Here is a 22,659-nt window from a genome sequence, read left to right as displayed (position 1 = left end):
TGCAACACCAAAACCCAAGTCTGCAACATGCTCAAACCTTTTTGAGTCGAAACCGCGTTTGAGCCACTGTAAAAAACGTAAACACAACATGGTCGAGAGGCGAGAAAATGCGTTAACAGGTTTGAGTGGTTGGTATAGGTCGCTCGTTTTCCGTCGGCACCCACGCACGAAGTCGGCTTCGGGTGGATTCTCTGAGAGAAATATTCTCAGTTGCGACAACCAACCTTTCTCAATTCTGTTAGCGAACGCAGAGTCTTAACATAAATGTTAGGGAAACAATGACTTCTGTTAGCGGCCAAAACGGGAAAGAAACGTCGTTCGCTGGTCGTTCGTTAAATTCAAATACGTTTTCGCTGTTTCGCCGTTTGGACGTGCTGCTCCGGGCACCGGGCTCTGAGCAAATTGTGTTTCGCCTCCGAACAAAATTCTAATACGTTTAGAAAAATCAACAATTAAATCGCGCAATCACTGGAAATACCCCAAGATCAGTTTAAAAAAGAAATGTTCCGAAATCGTGCGGATAGAACATCTGGCGTGGTGAACAGTGACTTGTGATTTAGATGGTTAACGAATAGCAGCCCGAGAATTGTTGCATATACGGAATCGCATGGATATTGAAAAAGGTATAGCCAAAAATGAGTTATATATGATAAACAAAGTGTGTGAGTGTTGTTTTTTTTGGAGTCACGTGTCAGCGGAATTTTGATCCGGATTGTTGGTTGGCCCTGCCTTTAGTCAGTGTACCAACGAGTGCCATATCTATACTCTATACATGTGCCGGGAAACACTTTGACACACTTTTACTTCGGGCCCAAACTCCCGGCCATCGGTTATGGCGTGTCCTCGAAAAAAAAGTTACAACTACAGTACCACCAGCAAGGACGAGGAAATCTCGGCAAGGCGAAAGCGTTGTGTGTAGTCATTGTCGTCGTCGCCGTCGTTCGCCTTTGGCTCATCAATAAAAATTTCCTTGACATTTTACGAGCCAAAGGATTCGGAGCTCGCTTTACTTACTCCATTCGCCGGGATGGCCAATATATTAAATGCGACAACGGATTAAGCGCTCGGTTGCCCTTTTTATGTCCGCTTATATTTATGGACAATTATTTAAAAAATTGCCATACTCCGAAAGTTCACACACATTTATGGTCTGTGAATGTTTTATGGAATCCCCAACCCTTTTCTTTGCATAAGTTTTGCTCCTTCCGCAAAGGAGGGGAAATTTAATTAAGCCTCTCCGCGATTGTTTATAAATTCATGTTAATGATATTTGGAGTGCCGGGGGGAAAACACTTACCCCCTCTTGAAAGCCGAAAATTATCTGCAATTACGTCGAATCGTTGGGCGCGAATTCCGCTGCCAAGTTATTTTCCGCTAATTGTTTTCCTTCGAGAAAAGGAGGCGATTCGCAATCGTCGCCAGCTGCGCGGCGAAAGGACTCTTGCCTCTCCTCGTTTTTGATATGCAAATGGCCTTAAATTCCACACTTGAATTGAAATGAAATTGCCTCAAAGTTTTCGTTTTGCCCCAAAACCAAAAAAACAAATAATAAAAAAAAGGCGGCACGTGCGGCGTAGTCGTTTAATTTAAAATGCCAAACATTTTTATTAATGGTTATTGCCGTGCCTCGACTGGTGTAATAATCGAGGATTGTTTTGCCATTAGGAAAAGCCTTAAAAAACTTTAAGTCAGGAGTGCGATTCCTTGGGAATTTATTCCTCTGATTGAATCATCATGCCGCCGCGCATCAAAAATACTACACATTCGTTTAAATATTTTGACAAACTTTGACGACATTTCGCGCAATTTCGGCGCAATGTGTGTGATCTATCCTTATTCGAAGTTCTCCTTCTATCTCTGGCGATGTGCGAGTTTTGCCCCGGCATTTATATCAATTTCTTTATTCCTCACGGCTTTCGACTGCCGCCTGCATTTTGGCAACGAAAAATATCCCGTTTGCCGTTTTTTTTGGTCGGCAAGCAGGAGCAACTCTACGAAATTTATGTCGCCTTTTATGGCTATGTGGCTCGTAAATAAGAAAAATGTTGCAGCACCACACGAATATCGGGGTTTTATCTTTTGCACATGTGGCGGCAAGTTAGAGGGCGGCTTTATCCTTATCTACCGGCCCTATTTTAGGTGCCCCCAATCCTATTCCTCCAGACACCCAATCTGCATTTACCAGGAAGATAGCACGACGAAAATGATTTCATATTTCGCACGACATTCGGTCCGAATAACGGACTCAAATGGAACATTTCATATTTGATTTGTTTATTTGATTTCCGTGCTGCAGTGTCCTTGACAGCAGAGTCCTGAAAAGGCTTACTGCAAATCGAATTTAAAATGTTCGCAAATCAAATTGGTTCTTGCAATTCCAAGAAGTCCAAAAATTACTTATCTTCAAATTAAAACGAAGTGAAATGTTTAGAATCGCGAAATGGTGAAAATGTGAAAATGTTCGTGTGTGTGTGTGCAGAGGAGCATGCAGTTGGGCGGAGGGGCGGAAATGGGGGCCAAATTAGTTTGTTTGGCGAGTACGAGCGTAGAGTAGAGTGGACCAAAACACAAAGCCTAGTTCGTTAAACTCGCCCGCTTACGAATGTATAGCATATAGCCGACACACTCACATGCCGATTTTACCTTTTGTTGCTGCCGTAGCTAGCCAAGCAGAACGCCTCAGCGTTGCGTTGGATTTTATTCCATTTTCGGCTCACTTTCAGTCTGCAGTTTGTGCACAGGAAAAAACATACAAACACATTTCGATTACATTTTGTGGTTAAAAAATGCTTTCAGTCTTCAGTCTATTTGTGTAAAAAAAAAAACAAACATTTCAATTATGTCTTGTTGTCTAAAAAATTCTTGAAAAATTCTATTTTAAATAGTACATATATGTAAAAATCAAAATTGAGAAACTAAATTTAGGCTTTACTTAAAATAATAGGAGATTGCCTAGCAACATTTTCTTTTGAAATGATTAACCAAATATTTACAAGAAACTTACAAAAAATCCATCATAAAATGGAATATACATTTTTTTTGTAAGAATAATAATAAATGATTAAATGAGTAGCATTTAAAAAGTGTAAAATTAGATAAGGTAAGATTTTTGTTTTATTCAATGCAATTACAATAATTAATGCGAAAATAAATAGGAAAAATGTATAGCCCAAAAGACAACCACTTTGAAAACATTTTTTTGGCTGTGCATGTGGCGTAAGTTTGGAAAAGCAACAGAAATTTCCACCCCTCGTGTTTCTGCTGCAGCAATTGCTCGATGTTGCATCTACAAATGTAGCTGCAGAACAGAACTAGCACACCAATCCACCCCCAGATATTTTCTGGTTTTTTTATCCAAACTTGAATATTAAAACAGAATTAGCCAAGTGCAGCAAGTGCGGCCCGCCCACTCACCCCCTCCTTCTCTTCTAGTTCGCCGGAAACGGAAATGCGCCGAGTTAAAGGGGAAACGGTTGCGTGGACGGAGGGCAATTAATGGGAATTATTGATATGCACAGTAGTTCGGTCTTTGGTTCGCCAAAGAGAGTCCTTGAGTCCTCAATAACTGCCCTACTCTAGTTGGCTAAATTTTCCGGGAATTTCCATCGCTTCCACCGCCTTTGAATGAAGCAGTGTTTTCCGCGAAATCGATTGCATTGGGTTTCGCCTTCGTGGAAAAAGAGTGGCAATTAGATGCGATTTAGTTGGCCCCATCAATTTGCATATTGAATATGGGCAATCGGAAGTCGTTCTCCCCTGGCAAACGATCTATAGTACTTGTTCTAATGAGCTACTCCATTGCGGGGGTGTTGAAATCCAATAATTGGAAATCCGAACTAGCCACCGTGAAGAGATTGCAAAAACAAATAGGCAAATAAACAAAGCAACAAACAAACAAACAAACAAACAAGCTAACAGCCAAACAGCCAAATAGAAAAGCGGCAAAAAACAGAAGAGCAAGAAACCGAGCCAAATGGAAATGGAAATGGAAATAGAAATGGAAAACAAAAAGTGAGCAGTAACCGTTAGAATGGCACCTGCCACAGCGTCTGCGGCTAAAATTTCAAATTTCCATTTAGAAAAACACAACAGCCAGATGCAAATAAAAACAAATTTCTGTTCTGTGTGTGGCAGCTGCATGCGCAACTTTTCCATTGTACTCCAAGTTTATTTTGTATTTTTCCTCATATTTTTGTCGAATTTACTTCCCCCCTTCCCCGTTGCCACACATTCCACAACTTTTCATTTCATATATATATTTTTTTTTTCCCCCACTAGGCACAAATTAATTAAATGCACTCGACTGTGATTTATGCGATCCTAAGAGGAATCGCGAGTGCAAAGGGGAGTATTTTGGGTGAGGGTTACTCCACCCTAGACCAGATATGCCAGAAAACAGTGGCTGCTGCAATTAGACGGCAATATCGGGGGGGGAAGTCGGGGTTTTCCACTTGAAGCCCACCACAGGCGGGCTATGATCTCCCATCATGTGTCTGGCATTTAAAAGCCAAATCCACTTTAGATTAACTTATCAATATGCTGCTCATTGTTGTGATTGCCTGTGATGATGACGCAGACCTCTGTTTGAAGGGCTTCGGGTGTAAAATAGATGGGAAAATCAGATATTTTTAAATCTACAACATTTGAAGAAAGTATAAAAATAAAAAAATTTATCAACATAACTGACTTAATATTTTTTTTTGTAACAATATTCGCATTTGCCACTATTTTCTTAATAAATTATTTATAATCCAAAAAATAGTTAATTCCCAACCAATAACTGCATAGAATGGATTTTAAATTAAATTTAAGATTCATTGCTTTCAAAAACTTCAAAAAAAAATATAAAATTTAACAACATAACTGACTGAATTTTGTATCTTTTTAATTTCCTAAAATTAATAGTTGCTTTGGCCATAACTATTTCATAAATAGTTAATTATGTAAACTAATAAATTGTTGCTTACCCCCAATAACTGCATCTGATTGACGGGTATCTTTCAAGTCGGGCTTCAGATCGTCTTGGCTATCGCTGATGGCAATCAAATTAGATTTGGAGTCAAATGTCTAATAATTTTCAGCTTAAAAATTCATTAGATACAAATCGCCGGACCCATATCAAAAGCCATAAAGCCACAATGTGGCAGTGTCCATTGAAAGAGACCGAAATGATTTACTCCGCAGCGAAGTGAGGGCCTTGTCTGTTTGATTCTGACCCTGACTCGCCTCTCCTGGCTAATTTCGCACTAATTGATTTCTTTTTTGGGGCAAGATGAGATGAGATGGGGAACCGGCCGAAAGAAGCTTTAATTGAGCGACTCCGCCCTCCCTTTGGAGGCCTGTCAAATGTTTTCTTCCGCGCTTGACACGCGTTGACAGTTGGGACCTGGCATAGTTTTTGCTGCTGGCTTCAGCTTGCGACTGCCTTGTCTGGCAAATCGAAAACTAAACGCAGTCAAAGTCTCATTAGCTGATGACTTTGATGGTCCCAGCCACAGCCCATTCCCATTCCCCCCGAGTTGTCTCGCCTCTGATTGGGTTTTAATGCCTTTTGGCAGCCGAACATTGTCCACGATTCGTTTACAGAAGTTCCATAATTTGTCGCTGCCTCTGATTGATGGGCCGCGATCCCCATCCCGATCCCCCTGCCTTGTCATTTGTGCCAGCTCATAGTTCGTCATCTGTGGCCATTACCCAAATGATTTGGCCTAAGCTTCCCAAGATTCCGATCTTCACTGAGACGCTTTCACATTTTCCACGCGCAATTTGCCACGCACTGCGAATGTGAAGGCACGTGTTGCAGAAACGCCTCCAGTTCGACCCTTGAACTGGTAAATACTGCCTTTAGATACAGTGAAAAAAAATGATTGGTTCGAAAATGTATGGGATTTTCGAATAAACTGCATAATCCTTCATCTTTGGGTATTTTTGAAACGAAATGTTCTGATAATAAGACATAATAAAATATTTACTAAATGTTTAATTAAAGTTAGTTTATAGTTAAAATATTTAATTAAAGTTAGTTTTAGTTAAAATTAGTTTTTTTTTAAATTGTAAAATTTTTAACGCTACTCAAAAGCATACAAGGGTTTTTCTTAGAATTCTAAAAAACCACATTTTAAATTTTCTTAAAGAAAATTAAAATCTAGTTATTTTAGTCGTTTAATTCAATGGAATCCTGGAATGCCATAATGCCAATTATGAATACTATTCAAAGGTGACATAATTTTTTATTCGACTGCAGCCAATTTGAGAAACGTCTTAATGGTCCTTTTGGGCGGCACATATCATTTGGCTAAAGGAGGAAAAGAGCAGATAAATTTAGCACTTTGTTTGCCCGACACGCCCACATTAATTAGGGGGGCTGTGCGGGGGACTGAGTGGTGATGGTGAGGATTGAGGATATGAGGATGGTCTTCCAATGGCAGTTTGGAATGCAATTTGCAGCGACGACGTGACTCCAATGCCATCAGAATGGGCTAAAGTGGCGGGTCACGCTGCCGCTCTGTAGTTTTGGATCTTGGATCTTGGATCTCGAATCTCGGAGCTTGCCGCTCTGCTGCATGCACCTGTACAGGCACACATGTGGGCAATTTAGGGCCGCCCCCACTGGCGCGCACTCTCCCCCGTTTTAAATCACAGGTAAATACAAAAGACCGGCAGACGGACTGACTGCTTTCAGTGTTGGCTCGGCTCCATTTCAGGGCCTTCGTCTTCTGCCTGTAAATTATATGAAAATGCAGCCAGAAAAAAGCAGAGAAGCGAGACGAGTCGAGTCGACTGGAGTCGAGATCGGTGTTTCAACGCTCCAGTTCCAGTTCCAGTTCACAGACATTGACACACTTTTGCCTTTCCGCGTGGTACAGTGATCACTGATCACGTCTCAAATGTGTAGGAGCGCAGTGGAGCCTCGGCAACGGCTACGTTCACATTTCTGACTGCAATCTAATTAGCAGCGTGCAACGTGCAACGTGCAGCGTGCAACGAGCAACTTGCAACGTGCAACTCGTAATGATCCGACAATTTCGTGCGGCTGCTGAATGCTAAAATGCCTCATCACAACTGGTTTTTCATCCTAAAATACAACAAAAATGACAAGACCTCGTTGCCTTCGCTTCGTTTCGGGGCCTCATAAATCTTCAATTGTCATTATTGTTTGTCCGTTTATTTAACTTTATTATTATGGTGCCTCATTCGTGCCCCCTGCCCCCTCAAACAAAAAAAAAAAAAACAATATTAAGCTGCTTATGAGATTCCTGGGAATGCAGCAGAAAATTACCAGATGAATGGATCTTCTTTCCGAGAAGACTCCGAGATGACTGCTAATGAGCCTGGACAGCTGAAGAAAGCATCTTGGTGATATTTCTCATTTTTCCACCCATCACCCATCAAAGAAGTCACAAATCTGAGGCAATTATGTTAATTTGATTTGATGCCATTTCCATAGCTTTTTTCGGTCACTTCATGGTCAAATAAAATTTGTTGCCGCAATTGCATTAGCACAAGAACCGAATAAAAAGCGGGCCGGCCAGATATACACGAAAAATGTGTTAAGGTCAAAAAGAAGGAAGGAGGAGCATCAGAAATGAGCAGAATAAAAAGATTGTTATGACAAAGAAAATGAAAATAAATGAGGCCGCAAATGTCGAGCGGAGGATGGCTGGGATGGCTGGCATGGAGGTCCACAGATAAGCGAATCGTATACAAATGGTCAACTTAACTAAAACAATAACTACCCATCCCCCTGGCGAAGCGAAGGAGCAGAAGAATAACACTAAAATGAGCAAAAGAAAACCCCCATAAAAGAAAAGCGAAAACAAAAGCCGACAAAAGCGGGCGCCAGTTGCAGATAAAACAATGGGAGGGGGTTGGTGGTTGGGAACGGGCGGGAAATTCTCAAGGAAACCCAGCGAACTGCAAATGTAAAATTAACAAGAAATCAATGCGAAAAGCCAAAACAAACAAAATCTCGGAAAAATCAAGGCGGCACGATGCCGAAAACCGATTTGGGAATACCCTACGAATAGGTTACTAAGCCTAGAATCAGTTGTAAAATAATCCTCTTATGAGATATTTACTTGATTCGAGTATCAAATCAATTTATTTATTTGAATAAAATCGAAAAAATATAAAAGCGATCAAGAGTAAAAAATTAAAAAAAATAGTTAATTGGTTTAAGTTCTTTTCCCTGAAAACATTTTAATTCTACTTTTTTCAATTTGCAAGGTTTAAAGGCTTCCCTTACCAATTACTATGCCCTCAACGGCAGTGTATAGACACCAAAGCCAATGCGAAACCGAGTTGAAATGAAAGCCAAAAGAAGTCATAAATAAAAATTGAATGATGCGAATTTCAGTTGGTAGACGCTTTTGTTATTTCGCGGTTATCAATTTCGACGCACAGCTGGCCGAAAGCAGGCATCGCCGTACTATAGATGGCATTAGCCAATGAGTTCCCCCGCACACCCCCCCTCTTAGGCCCACCAACCACCCACCGCCCGGTAAGCCCGCTTCCCTGGCTAGTTTCCACATTCGAAGCGCTCCCACGCTCCACTGCACAGCTGTGGGGGGAAAAAGCCGAGGAGACGAAGATGTTGCTCGGCTGGCACATCAATTTGCGATTATGAAAGGCTGCCTGGCCAGCAAAAGCAGAAGCGGCAGCGGCAGCAGCAGAAGCAACAACAGCAGCCTCAGCAACCTCAGCAGCCGGGGCACCAGAAGAATGGCCAACTCTTTATTCAATCCGAAGAAATCTGAGCATTTAATACGCAGCCAGCACAGCAATGGCAGCATCGTTAGCGTCGTTCATCGTGGGGTCGAGGGTGCCACACGGAAAATAATTTTCATAATTTTAAGCGATCGATGGGGGGATAATTTAGTCACAAAACACAGAGATAAGAGGGGGAATCGTCAACATAATATTTTTAAAATATTTGAGTTGCTAGTTGTTTTCTCAAGTGGAAAAACCTTTTCATAATTTTAAATGATCGATGGTAGGATTATTTTATCACAATACAAAAAGATTAGAAAAGGAATTCTCATTATTATAATTTAATTTTAATTTATATTCAATAAGAAATCTCAAAATTCTATGGAAAGGATAAATAAGAAAATTTAGTGATACATAAGTTTTCAAAAGCTTCAACAGTTTTTAAAGTATGAGATGTATTGACATACATATTTTCAATCTGCTTGTTTTATCTGTAATTTGATACTTGAAAGGATACACTTTTCTCAGTGTAGTAGGCTTGCACAGCTGCATTTGGCTATGCCGAATCTTCTCCCAGCGACTGGGCATCGTTTGGCATTTCTTTGGCCCAGGCATGCGGCCTTCACATTTAACAATCCATTCATGTTGCTGCTGTAGCTGTTGCCGTTGTCGATGTTGCTGTTGCTGTTGTTGCTGCTGCTGTGGCTGTCGAAGTTGCCGCTGAGACTGCGCATTTATGAGTCTCTGTTTGGTTAGATGTCGTTCGAGAGTCGCAGTCGTCCGACTCTTCTGCCAGATCGCAGCTAAACTGGATTTTCCAGAGGTATCTTAGGCTGTATGTGCACATTATGACCTTTTCGTACCAGAGGGTAGATGACATTCGATTCCGACAGGCAAGACCTTAAGCACTTTGCTGAATAAAACACTACATCTTGGTAATAAACAATTAAAACTTATAGTATCCACATAGCTGATGTAATTAATTAAACGAAACAGGATCGCAATCTTATTTTAATTTTCAAGGAGTAGTAAACAAAATAATAATCGTAAAAACTAATTAAGCCTCTTTCTATTTGTATTATTGTAGTATACAAGATACTTTAGGGCAACAAGAAATATGGAAAGCGTTGAATTAATTTGGAAAGATTGGTTTATTTATTTATTCGAAACTTGACTTGAAGTGCAACACAAACAATGACAAACACTTGTTTATGTTAATGTTTATGAAATGGAGACGTCTTTGGTGGTGTAGTACAGACAATCCCTGTCTTCTAATTTCATTTGCTGAGCGAGCGATTCGTCATCGGTTGCCATGTCTGCTGCGGCAGAACCCGTAATAATAAGTCTGGTGTAGAGTATCCATGACTTCGGCCTACAAATTAGCCCCTTTATTTATTGTTTTTTCAATCGTTCGTACTTCGTTTGTTTTTTGCCGGCTTGTACAACATGGCACAAAGCTATGCCACTGTGTGTGCTTGTTGTTGTTGTAGTTGCTGCCGTAGTTGCATTTATGGCTGCTGTTGTAGTTGCTGTTGTCGTTCCGCTGCAGTGAAGCGCATCACCGCTGACGGGCTGAGTGCCGCTTCTTCTTCGGCCGCTTCAGCCGCGTGCTGATTCTTATTTATGCTGCAACACGCTCCCTCTTTGCTCACAAAGTCTCCCCGGTTTCCCTTACCTCCACATTAGTTAGCAATCCGATCCGACTTTTGCTGAGTTATGATTAAATGGCATTTCGTGCGAGTCACCTCCGCCGTCTGCTGGTCTTCTCCAGCATCCACAGAACCTCCAACGCTTTATGGTTATTTCGTGCCTAAAATCAAAGAAGTCCATGTCTCTTGTTCTCGAGTGCGAACGAACGAACGAACGAATGTTTGTTGCTGTTAATTTAACGCTAAATGAAGTGCGAAATTACAAAATAAAGATTCGTTTGTTTGGGCTATGAAAAATGAAATCCGGTCGTGTTTCTCATCAGCATCGTGCACAGCTTGACTCATTTTCGGCCCCGCCCCCACTCGATAAACACAACAAAAAGACTGAGTGATGAGTTTGTTATTTGAGCGCTGCGTTGCCGGGCCAAATTAGTTGCTTTGTGAATGCCTTTAATTGTTCGGTCGGTCGGTTGGTCGGTCGGTCGGTGGGAATGTCATGATTGTTTCGTCGGGGCTGTCCCTCCTGCAGATCGGCGGTACAGTGTTCCAAAGGAAGCGGGATTTATGCGCTGGCAGCATTTCGGACGACACTTTACGCCTCCGTGATTACACACGTGCGGCGGAAATGACAGCACGACAATTTGAGGAAATGCGAGCCTGATAAGCCGGGCCATTGACTTGCGCATACCCAGTACACAGTACACTGAGCGAAATTGTTTAATTGGTGGTACGGACCTTAGTTTATGAGAATATCAATGTTTAAAACAAAATAGTTACCTTTTAAAGTTGCTGTACTTGATTGACAAAGATTTTTCATGTATTTATGGAAGTTTTCTCAAATAAAATTTAAATAAATATTAATATAATAAATAAATAAAATAAAATAAAATAAAAACATTTTTTAATAGGTGGTAAGGACCTTAGTTGAAAGAATATATGATTTACAATGTTTACAATTTTCCTAACAAGATCTGTATATTTGTTACCCATAATTGATTTGAGAAATGATAATTACATGAAATGTTTTTAATAACATATTTTACATAGTTACCATAGTTAGCCTGGAAAACATCAAGCCGTAGAAAGTTAACCATTTGAAAGTCAACTTTTGGTGACATATTTTTTCCCGTTGTGTAGGACAATCGGCCAGAGACGGCGACCTCAGGTAGGGACTAATGCACATTTAATGCACTCCCTCTGATAACAACAGAAACACAGGTAGACAGCGACTGAGTCACCTGGTAATGACCTGCAATTGCCCAACAAAACGCTGCCATTCATAGCGAGTCCTGTTCAAACAATTTGCTGTGTCTATAAATAATTAATGCCCTCGGGGCAGACGGAAAATCGGTGAGCGGAGGCTGGGCGCCTGCCAATTATCAATTCAGCGAATTCAGCCTTCGAACCCCTCAACGATATTTGCACTGAAGAAAATCAGCCATTACCAACATAACAAAAAAACTCAATTTATGTTATTATATTAAAAACGATTGAACTTTGGATATGGCAAAATATCACTCTAAAAGAAAATAGTAAATAGAAAAGCATATCTTAAAGTATTATCCATATTTTTAAAGTATAAAAATTCTATTTACTAAACTTAAACTAATTATTTTTAAACCTTCGAAATTTTCGCATTTAGTTTGTCATATTTTTAGCCTTGTATTTATGTAAAATAATGTATGACCAATTAAAAAGGTTATTTTTTCTGCGTGTGGAATACGGACGTCGAGTTGAAATGTTAACCCGGCTGGAGCATGAATATCGATGATGGCTCCCACTCCTCTCATGATGAATCAACGATTGGCAGCGCTTCATACCCCTTAACCCCTGTTCGCCGCCTGTGGCTTGATTGCTCCTTGGACGTTTTTGTGTGTGCCGGAATAATAAGCAGAAAATAATGCACTCCCTCAGGGGACTGCTTCCACTCACACTCACACACCCACACCTACTCACCAATCCCAATCCAAGGGCAATCAAAGTGATTTACTCGCATCTCAGGGTCCGGCTCATCTGTGTGACCTGTGGCAGCTGCAGTTGCGACGGCCGGAGTTTCAAACATTTTTGCATAATTTATGCAATTTTAATTTCCAAAAGCTCGTCCGGAGTCATCATTATCGCAGAGATGGCCACAGATAGTGTGACTAGGAGTGCCGGGGGAAGCGGGATGGAATTTGCACTTTTCCCTTTTATATTACTTTCCCAAAAAATTATATCTGAGGTCGCACAAAAGTTTGCCCTTCGTTCTGTGACCCCTTCTCGTTTCCCCCTCCTCGGTTGCCTCCGTTGCCAGTTTGCATTCAATTTTGCGCTACCGTCCGCCCGTCCGTCCGTCTGTCTGTCGTTGTCATCGTCATGGCTGGCTAACAGTTTTCGCCATTGTTAGTCACCCAGTACCTCCCCACAAAACCCCATCCACCGTCCAATTCCATCTTTCTCGCCCTGTCTATAACTCGGTGTGCAGCATAGTACACCTTTCTCTGTTTGCGGGTTTATGGTCTATGGCCACGTAATTTACTTGTTTCTTTTCACCCCACCACATTCGTATACCTATTCAGATTTAGATTTAGATTTTCTGCAGAATTGTTTCCGAAAAGTTCATTAGAAAGTGTTTTGTCTGATGCGGGGCTATGAACAGCCAAAGCTTTAGCCATTGCGCCACGGTCATGGAAAGGCTACACAAAGCGAAATCATTAATTTAATAAATGTGAATACAAGAAAAACCATGTTTAAATCAATATATGATTTCGGTTTTTGGAATTTAGGGCAAATTTGAGTCTGAAATTTGGCATGAAACACTTGAAACAACGATAAAGTCAAGAGAGTTATACAAGACATGTTATATTTTGTTTAATATTTATTCGCAAGTTACTGACTACAACATTTTAAACTACTTTGTACTCCAACTTCATTTTACAGTTGTATTATTTAACATTCAAGATGGAAAGCTCTCTCTGCACAGAACCGTCATTCTTTTCTTTCTTTGCCGTAGGTCAAGTCCACATTGAGTGTCTTTTTTGTTAGCCAGTCAACTTTCCCACGAATCTCCATCGATGGGGCCATGGCTCGCGGCTAGTTCAGCCAAAGTCCTTGTTTGAGGGAAGCCAGGTCAGGTGCTAATTACACTGTACACCCCCGAAAGGATTCCATGTGTTCCAGCGCTATCTTGATTCAAGCGATGCCCTGAAGTGTTTTTGCATTCAAGTGTTTGCCTTGCTCACATTTGGCTGTTGTCGTTATCAATGGTCGCTTACTTAGCTTTAGAACGGCGGACGGTTAGTGGTGACTGCCGGGGGAAGTGTAATTAATATTCAATATGTGAGGCCAGCCCCTGCCTGTGACTATCAGCTAATTAATAGTGTTTGGCTTGACTGCTCGCCCACTTTCGAATACGCACACAATGTATGGTATTTACCAAAATGTATGCTTGTATTTGGAGGCACGCGAGAAGAACCGCAGCGACCACAACAATGCCAAACGCACACGAGTGAAACTCAAGCCAACCGAACCGAACCTAACATCATTATGAAAATCATACAAATATTTACCCAAATAATTTGTCAACTTGACACGAGAACTTAAACTTTAAGCGGCCAAAGGCGATGATACCATACCACCCGTTTCCGCTGCTTAGGGATATATAAAGGATATACACTCGCTCCCCATTCTGGCATAAAAATGCAGTGAGGCGCGCATAATCCTTTATGAAATTTGTTTTCACCTTTCTGGCAGCCGCTTCTGGCGGCCGCTTTTGGAGCGCTTTTGGCTGTTGGCCATAAAATTAAAATTTCTTTACAAGCATTAAACGCTAAATGAACCTGAAAATTACGTAAATTGCACAGGCCAAACAGAACAACAAAGAAAAGAACAACAGAGCGGCGATAAAAGAGCGCCAACACCTTGACAGCAGGTGGAAATGTGGAAATGTGGAAATGCGGAAATGAGGGGGTGGACGAGTTGACATTGACATTGCGGGGTCGAAGGGATGACAGAAAGCTTGGCGCGAATTGAACGAATGAATCTGGCAACAGAATTTTACGCCTCACTGTGTCCGCTGGCACCCATAAACCCATACACACACGCACGCACACACACATCCTGTGTTGCGAAGTATCCTTGCGCACGTCAAATTATGACAGTCGCTGGATTAAGGACCACCTGCCACCACCCGTCAACCATCGACCGACCACCAACCCACTTATCGGCGGGGCAAAGGGCAATCTGTTTTTAGGCCAGCTCACAAATTTCGTTTACACTAAATGCAAATACCTTTGCCAGCGGAAAAGGGCAAAGGGTTCGAGTTAGGCAGGTTGAACTTACACGGATGACTTGCCACTGTCGCAGTGGAACGAAGCAGCTGAAGAGATTACCCTTCGAAAAAGGTTTTGGCTCCTAGGGGATGGCGTATCCTTTACATTTTTAGAGCCTTACAAAATATTTTTATAGGAGCCAAATCGCCAATAAATGAGAGAGTGACCTTTGCATACACTTAAAATACCTAATAAATTGATGTAAAGTTGGTTTAATACTAAAGGCAATCTATAAGCTAAAAACAAATAATACAAACGCTATTATATTATTTTTATAATTTATATTTTTATAGTTTAATCTTTATAATTTTGCATTTAGCGGGTAAACCAGAATATTTAAGACAAAAATACCTTCTCAACTTTTGGACAAATTTTTATAATAAGTATTTTACACTACTCTTAATCTTACTCAAAAATCTCTTTGCTATATTCGTTGTTTTTTATTTATTTAAAAAGCATATTTCACCCTTCGTCTTCGAAGGATATTAGAACGTTAAGCCGACGCAAACTTTTTGCTTTTCTTCGGTTCGCTCAACTGGGGAGCGATGGCTCATAATTTGCTTATGCGTGTGTGTATACATGTGTATAGTATGTCGCCGTGTGTTTGCGTCCTATGAATATAGATTTTCCTTTCCACCCACTGCGCTGGCACAAATATGCGTTCTGAGCCATCGGAAAACATGTTGTCCCTAAAAGCAGGGAGCGAACGAACGAGAAGGAAAACACTGGCACAGCGGGACTCATTTTTTCGGAGATCTTCCTTGGGGTGTGGCAACGGCAACATAAAGGTGTTGACACATTTTGTGTTGATTCTTATTGGGCTCTAAGCCGATTTTTATTCCAGACGAAGACCCACACACACACAGTCTAATGGGATTGTCCTTGGTGGTTTGGGCTTGGGCTCGGGTTTGGCAAGCGGAAATGGGGTGGCATATATTTTTTGGGCCTGCAATCAATTCTCATTTGGCTGCCTCTTTTGTGTTTTGCAAGCCAGTCTTCTTGTATTTTTCCTTCACTAACAAGAGTGCATTCTCTTCTCCTCTTACAGGTAAGCCAAAGTGATGGAATCGCAGTGGAGTTTCTGGTGAGTTGCCTTCAAGGCCCGGCTTGACAATGCCACCAGCACTTGGCCAGGTGTGCACTCTAACGTTAAATCTGCCCAAGTCGCTGCACTTGTTGAAATTGGAGGAGAAGTCACAAAATAGTAAAATATATATATAAAAAAAAATATTTTCGCCATGATGAGGGACACTTTTTGCTGGAAATTTAAGCGGCACTCGTTTAGAACTTAACAGTACTCTCGATGCTCGCTCTGATAAATCTTGAAGGGGGAGAAAATCACAGAAATATGGGTATAAATAAAACAAAATGAAAATCTAATTTAAAGCAAGGCAAGCCAGCGGGGCGTCAATAATTGCCCAGAACTGAAATTATGCTGAAAGATTAAAGTCATTTATTATAATTTATTTATTTTTGTTTTGCTCCCCGTCCGTTGCCATGCGCTCGTGTGGATCCCAGACAGGATTTGGAAATGGGGAACGGTAGCGGTAGTCCTTCGTCCTTCGTCCTTTGCAATTACTTTGAAGTGGCGCACTAGCCGAACTATGTACTCGCAGGGCCGTGGCGCCCCATTAAATTTGCCACACTTCATTGGCTCGCACAGAAATAATAATTTATTATTTAATTTCGCTCGGACAGCGGCGGCTGCTGCTGCTGTGTTCAAGGGGGCGTGGCACCGGGGGGAAGTTGGTTTAAAGTAATTAATTTCGGGAAGTGTCAAAGTTGCTGCATGGCCACGCCGAACTTTTCGTCTCTCCGCGCAGGCGGATTGGGAAATTGGAGCTACTAGTAGAGGTGGCATTGAAAGTGGATCCGGATGTGGCCGGGTTCCTTTCGGCCCCCTTAAACCAATCAAGCAAAATATCGTTTTCATTAAAAACAGGAGGGAAAGATAGCCTTGCCAAGCGGAAGTTTCGACTCCCCGGCAGTTGTAAATATAACTGTTTATGAAAGCAACTTCTTTACACAGAAATTTTCTATGGAAGCATTGGAAAAAAGCGAGAAAAATACCATCACAATAATAGCATTACGATAATGATAAACATTGCACAATGGAAAATACTTCATGTAACCACATGGGAACCATAAATAACTGCTTGTTATTCAATAATTTTTAAAAAAATATTCTCCATACAATTACCACTCACAATTGATAAAATGGTCCCGACACTACTGTTATTCGCCTTTGTTTTATTTTGTACAAAAAAATTAACACTCATTGAGAACGTGACAAATTTCGCTGTCATTGATGTACAATTAAAGAATTATGGCTCGGCATTTATCCCGACACGCAAAAAAATTTGTTAAAGCCCTAGTGTCCGTCAGTTTAAAATGAAATATTTATAAAAATACTTTTTATATTTTAAGTCGGGAATTTCTTAGAATTGTTCTTTGTATAACTGCTGTACACCGTATCCCGCTTTTCAGTTCCGTTTTTAAAAAGCTCGTCTGCAGCTTCTATTCTCGCTTTTCTCTGACCTCGCCTTAGGCTACAGTGGCAGCAGCAAGTTAATTTCCACTTGCGATTCGCCGGTGGACAGTGGTCATAATATACAGACAGAAAATAAATAAATTAAAAAATGTAAATTAATTTTTAATGTGCCCCAGTCACCGTAATTCATCATCTTCAAAGCTGCAATTAGCCTTTAATTTACGATGTGCCACGTCCCCGAATATGTTTAGAATGTGTTTAGGTAGGTAGTCGAGAAATGTTTATAAATTAAAGGACCCTTTTTGGCTCTCTTTTATCTTAATGCCCTGCCTTGTTGCACAATCATTTAAATGCGTAAATTCTCGTAAGGTATTTTGCGTAGCGTTTTATGGCATACTTAGGACAGACCCTGGAATCCTCTTCGGCGGTTGGGGCTGTCTGCTGGCCATTATTCAAGGTAATTTAATTTGAAGAGAATTGCGGACTTGGCAGGCCAAAATCGAAGCCTTCTCGACCGTCGCAAAAAGGCCAAGGAGGTGGAGGCTGAGGTTGAAAGACCGCAGAAGGAATGGCCATAACCGAGGCAAATCCAAACAAATAAACGCTTGACCCACTCCCACCAACAATGAGCAATGTGCCAAATGAACGGCCAAAGTTCAGCCGGCAACTGGCAACTGGAAACTGGAAACTGGAAACTGGAAACTGGCAACAGAGCGGGCGAAAACATTTTAAATGCAAATGAAGTGCCGCACTTAGAAAGCCATCAGCTGAAGAAAAAAGAGTGCTGACTTCTGAATGCTGACTGGAGGGTGGAGATTGGAAGGAAGAACGTTCAAAAAGTGCTGATAAATTAGAGAGAAGCCGGCACCCTGGCTCGATTTTAATAAACTTCAAGCCGAAAAGCAGCAGTAGCAGCAGCAGCTCAAAAGTATGTCAAAAAGCGCCTAAAAGCAAAAACAGCCCCTCAATAAGCCCTCGAGCATCTCCCCTTGAAATTGCAAAGTTTGGCAGCGGGATTCAAAACGTATTTTTATGATAAAAATTTGAAAAACAATTTTTCGTTACTCAGTCCCTGCCCGAAAGCAAAAAGTGTCCGGGAAAAGCGCTTATGGCTTTTGACTGCGGCCAAACAATCTAGCAAATTGAAATACTCGTAAATATTAATCAGTGGCCAACGGACAGATATCTTCTAGCTCTTCCGTAGAAGAGCCTGCGATGGGATGGGTCAAGTTGTCAAAACTTTCGCATACATTGAGCAGAGCTTAGATTGTGATAGACTCTGCTGGGGTTGCTCATTTCGAGGAATTCGCGTGATTTATTTGTTGCATAACTCGGCCTGAACTGTTGGACTGTTGGACTGTTGGACTGTTGGACTGCTGGACTGAAGCCTCAAGTCTGAAGTGGGGCGAAAAACTTGCAAAATAAATTGAAAGCAACAAAAGTTTGTCTGTCGTAGCACACCGAGTGGAGCGTAAAAGTTTTGCCCTGCAAGTAATGTACTGTGGAGGCGCTTGTAAAAAATTACTTGCATACTTTTTGGCGCGCTTATAATTGTTTTCCATTCCCGGGTCGGGTGCCTCAACTTGCTCGACTCACCATTCCTTACTCCCCAGTAGCAGTTTCCATATAACTCATTAGGCAAAAGTTTAATGCGAATCCCCATCCCCATCCCCATCGCCATCCCCTCCAAACCAAGCGTTTCCAGCTGCGGGAGTTTATGTTGAGATTTACTTTAACTACTCTTGCGCCTGCAACTATGCAATAAATTCTGCGAAATTTGTGTCCTCCTCTCCGTTCCGCCAGCCATATAGCCATGACCCACATAGGAAAATAGCTGGAGACTGGGTTAGTTAGTGGGGTGGGGGGCTTGGGCAAAGTTATATAATAAGCAGCATTAGCTACACATGTTCGTGGTAAATCGCTGCGGAGCGGCTGGACACTCTGCTCAGTGGACTCGACCGCTGCTTAACTGCAAGTGCTGCAGAGTCAGATTCCATCGCGTAGCACCCCCCATTTTACCGCCCAGCTGGACTGTCGAAACTTTTCCAATCTAAGCTAAATAAAAGGAAAAGTCTCTCGTGTCTATCATGTCAGTAGGTATTTTATTATTTTTAACCTCGACGCGGCCCCACAGCTGACGCCCTGTTAACCCACCCACAGAAAGTGGTGGGAGTGGCAGTCGAAGTGGGAGGTGGAGTGCTCGTGTTGTCTTCTGCAACTAATTTGTCAATGTCAAGTGTTATTTCTTATATTTCTCTCGGTTTTCGTGTTTTTTTTTTTCGTTTGCAGCCTGAATTTCTGTGTTGTTGTTGGCTTGAAGCTTGAAGGAAAACTTTTGCGCACGCACACCCACAACGAGATACATCACTCCAGGTTTTTTGCAGGCACCATTTTCACTCTACTAGAGCCCCGTCACTGTTGCACGTAATCTAGTATATGAATGTGGTGTGTGCTTTTAGGCGCTCGTGCATGGGGTACTCTCGAGGCCGCTAGACAAATATGCGTTCCCTTAAAAAAACTAGAGCATCAGGCTGTTGGTTCTATGTTCTAGCAAAACCCAGTTAAGCTTAAGCCAACGTTGTAGGTTTTGGAAAGCTATTTAAAAATTGGGGAACATTTTTAGATTTTAGATTCTTGAAAAAACTCAGTCAATCTTAAGCAAACATAAAAGGCTTTGGAAAACTTTACCAAACGTTTTAAAATTTTTAATGGTGATACCTTATTAAACCCCTAATTTTCACATACTTTTCTTTTACATTTGTTTTAATTCATAAGCTAATGGCCTTGTTAATAGATTTCAATGACTATGCAATAAACAAACATAAGCATAAAGCTGTGGTTTCTATGTACAATACATTATTAAATTTTTATTGAAAGCACTTAGCATAAGCAAAAGTAGTAGGTTTTGGAAAAGATTTAGAAAATGTTAAATGGTTTTATTTTTTTCTTTACCCATTACCTTTTTCATTAAACTTTTATGGTTATGGCAATCGATTTTATCATGATGGAATAATAAATTTATATTTCCATAGCCAAAAGACTAAGTTTAAGGGCATCACTAGTTTTTGCTTGCTTATTTTTTTGCCATCAAGTGAAGTTTCAATTAGTCGAAGGCCGCTTAAAAGTCGCTCTCAAGGCATGAGGCAGAAGTTTTTTGGCAGCTTATAAAAATCGTTGAACCAAGCGGACTTGGTGGTGGGTATAAAAGGAACAAGGCTCCTCGCAATAGTTTTTTGGGGACCTGCCAACTTCGCTTAACAATCAGCGTCAGTCGGCAGCCAGGTGACACTTTTGAGAAGCTCCCTTCGAGCGGCGGTGCCTGCCTAATTGCTGTCTTGCTCCGAATTTCGCTAAGTAGATTTTCTTGTACGGCATTTTGAGGGGGGCGTGAAAGTGGGCGTGGCAGATCGGAGCAGCGGAGCAGCACGGTTGACACTTGGTGTCAAAGCTCATTGCAGCAGCAGTCGGTCAGGGCTCGTCAGATGTTCTCGTTGTCATTGTTGTTTCTCTTCTTGTTGCTTGCCCACGGCGCATTTCTCCTCTTATTTTGTTCTTCCTTTATTTGTGCCTCTTTGATGCTAATTAATTGGATGGGGTTGGAGTGGGTACTTCTTCGCCCTCCCTCGCTTTGTTTGCCAAATTAATGGCCAACTGCTGAAGTGCTCAGGAGCAGCTCAAGCAAAATACTTTTAAGCGGATTTCAATGGAAAATGCCATAATTGTATGCCACTCGAGTGACGTTGGCATTACAATTGAATGTGAAAGTGGCCTGTTAGGGGCGGGTAGGGGGGCGTGGCATGACAAGGCATGTGAGCGTAGGCACATGTGAACGCCCCAGCGTAATCATATGGCCCAGTGAATTTATTGAATGTCTGCCAAGGACATAATATAATTCAAGTACAAATATGTAGAATTTTCTGATGCCAGGGACAACGCAAATCCCAAGGAAATACAAGGACGCCAAGACAAGGAGCTGGGCGCGACTCAATGCCTATTAGGCGCAACAATTGCTTTTCACGCTCATCAACAACAGCGGCACCCTGAATAATGCCTCTCAGCCTCATCATCTTTCCGAATCAGATTGTCCCGGTAATAGATGGGGGTTTATGATGATGACGATGATGCGAATGCGGATGCGGATGCTGATGCTGATGCTTAACATCTGCTTGCCGTTTTACAACAATGCGGAACGGCCCAAGTAGAAACACATATGCTCCCTAAAAAAAGCTGTAAAAAAAAGCTGCGACAAAAATTGCTTCGCAAAGTTTATAAAAATTAAGCGTATATTTACCAAAATACTGTCAACAGCACATCACGTAGCCAGAGCACACAGTAAAAAAAAAATAATATGAAGATATCTGGAATCACCAGGTTCTAAAATGAATATATGCAATATGTTTGTAGTCTGGAAGTCCTACAGTTTTATCTCAAAAGAAGACGCCTTATTTTTCGTTGCATACTCTTAGACAAATTAGATACATTATTTTAAAAGGCTTTTGTATATATTTAGTTTTGTTAACAATAATAGGTCCCAACGGTCTTTCTCTAGGAATCCTTTCAGGTCAAAAGAAATGTTAAAAATTGCAATCCCATCACAGCAAATGGAATTTGAAGTATACTTTAACATAAAAACACTTGGACACAAATACACAAAGCAGTCAAAAGGAATAGTGATTAGTTTTTGGAAATATTTGTAAGGATAGGATTTGTTATACATTTTTTAAATATATTAATTTTAGTTGAATAGGTTTTGGGCTTTAAGCTACAAATCTTAAAATAACAGCATTCGGATGGCTATTTCAGCTATACAAGTCTAACAACTATTTTGTAACAGAACCTCGAGTTGTAGACAATTTTTTCTTTGTGCAGCATCTCGAGGCAGGATACCTGCCACTGCCACTGCCCCTCGCTTTGGCACGAATTCTCACCGACCCGACCCGACCTGACCTGACTACTGCCATCACTTGCGCTAAATTAGATTTGGCCCGTTCCAGACTCGTTCAGCGTTGTCGCTTCATTTTGTCAATTGTTTGGACTTGTTAGACGTTGGCGGACGGACAAGGAAATGGCCAGGAGCCAGGAGGGTGGAGGAAGGAGGGTGGAAGGAGGAGAGTAGTGGAAATAGCAGCAGATCCTGGGGAGTACAGAAGGACACAATGACTGGCGCTCGGCAAAGGCTCATTGTGAAAGCGTGCGTCCAGGGCGGGCATTGTGTTTTGGGGACAGCGGCCCCTCATTGCCATGAGCTAAGTAGATTAGGGCCAATTACAGCGGCATCAACATCACCGTCACCATCAGCGGTCGCAGTGCTGCCCCCATTGTCGTCGACGGCTTTGCCTGCCTCGTCCTTGTATTTAGTCCCTTAGAAAGGAGCTGGCAGCTCCTTGCTAACCGCCTAATGTGCCAAAAAGCCAAATGAGTTTGCCTGCACAAACACAAGTCGTCGGTGTGCTGGCAATGCAAATTCTGCTACCTCCAATGCCGATGCCAATGCCGATGA

The 22,659-nt window shown here is 41.6% G+C and overlaps 1 protein-coding gene across 7 annotated transcripts in view; it reads left to right on the top strand.

Annotated features, from left to right (window-relative positions):
- The first annotated feature begins 352 nt into the window (after positions 1–352).
- Positions 353–22,659, top strand: part of LOC108143828 (hemicentin-2) — a 112,727-nt gene continuing 90,420 nt past the window's right edge. For all 7 annotated transcript variants that reach the window (XM_017268370.1, XM_017268371.1, XM_017268373.1 and 4 more), the window contains exon 1: positions 353–623. The gene's annotated coding sequence lies outside the window, so the exon portion shown is untranslated. The remainder of the gene's footprint in view (positions 624–22,659) is intronic.

This window comes from Drosophila elegans, unplaced genomic scaffold (assembly GCF_018152505.1).
Source record: "Drosophila elegans isolate 14027-0461.03 unplaced genomic scaffold, ASM1815250v1 contig_468, whole genome shotgun sequence".
Classification (NCBI taxonomy): Eukaryota; Metazoa; Arthropoda; class Insecta; order Diptera; family Drosophilidae; genus Drosophila; species Drosophila elegans.
This window is presented reverse-complemented; position numbering and strand designations above follow the sequence as displayed.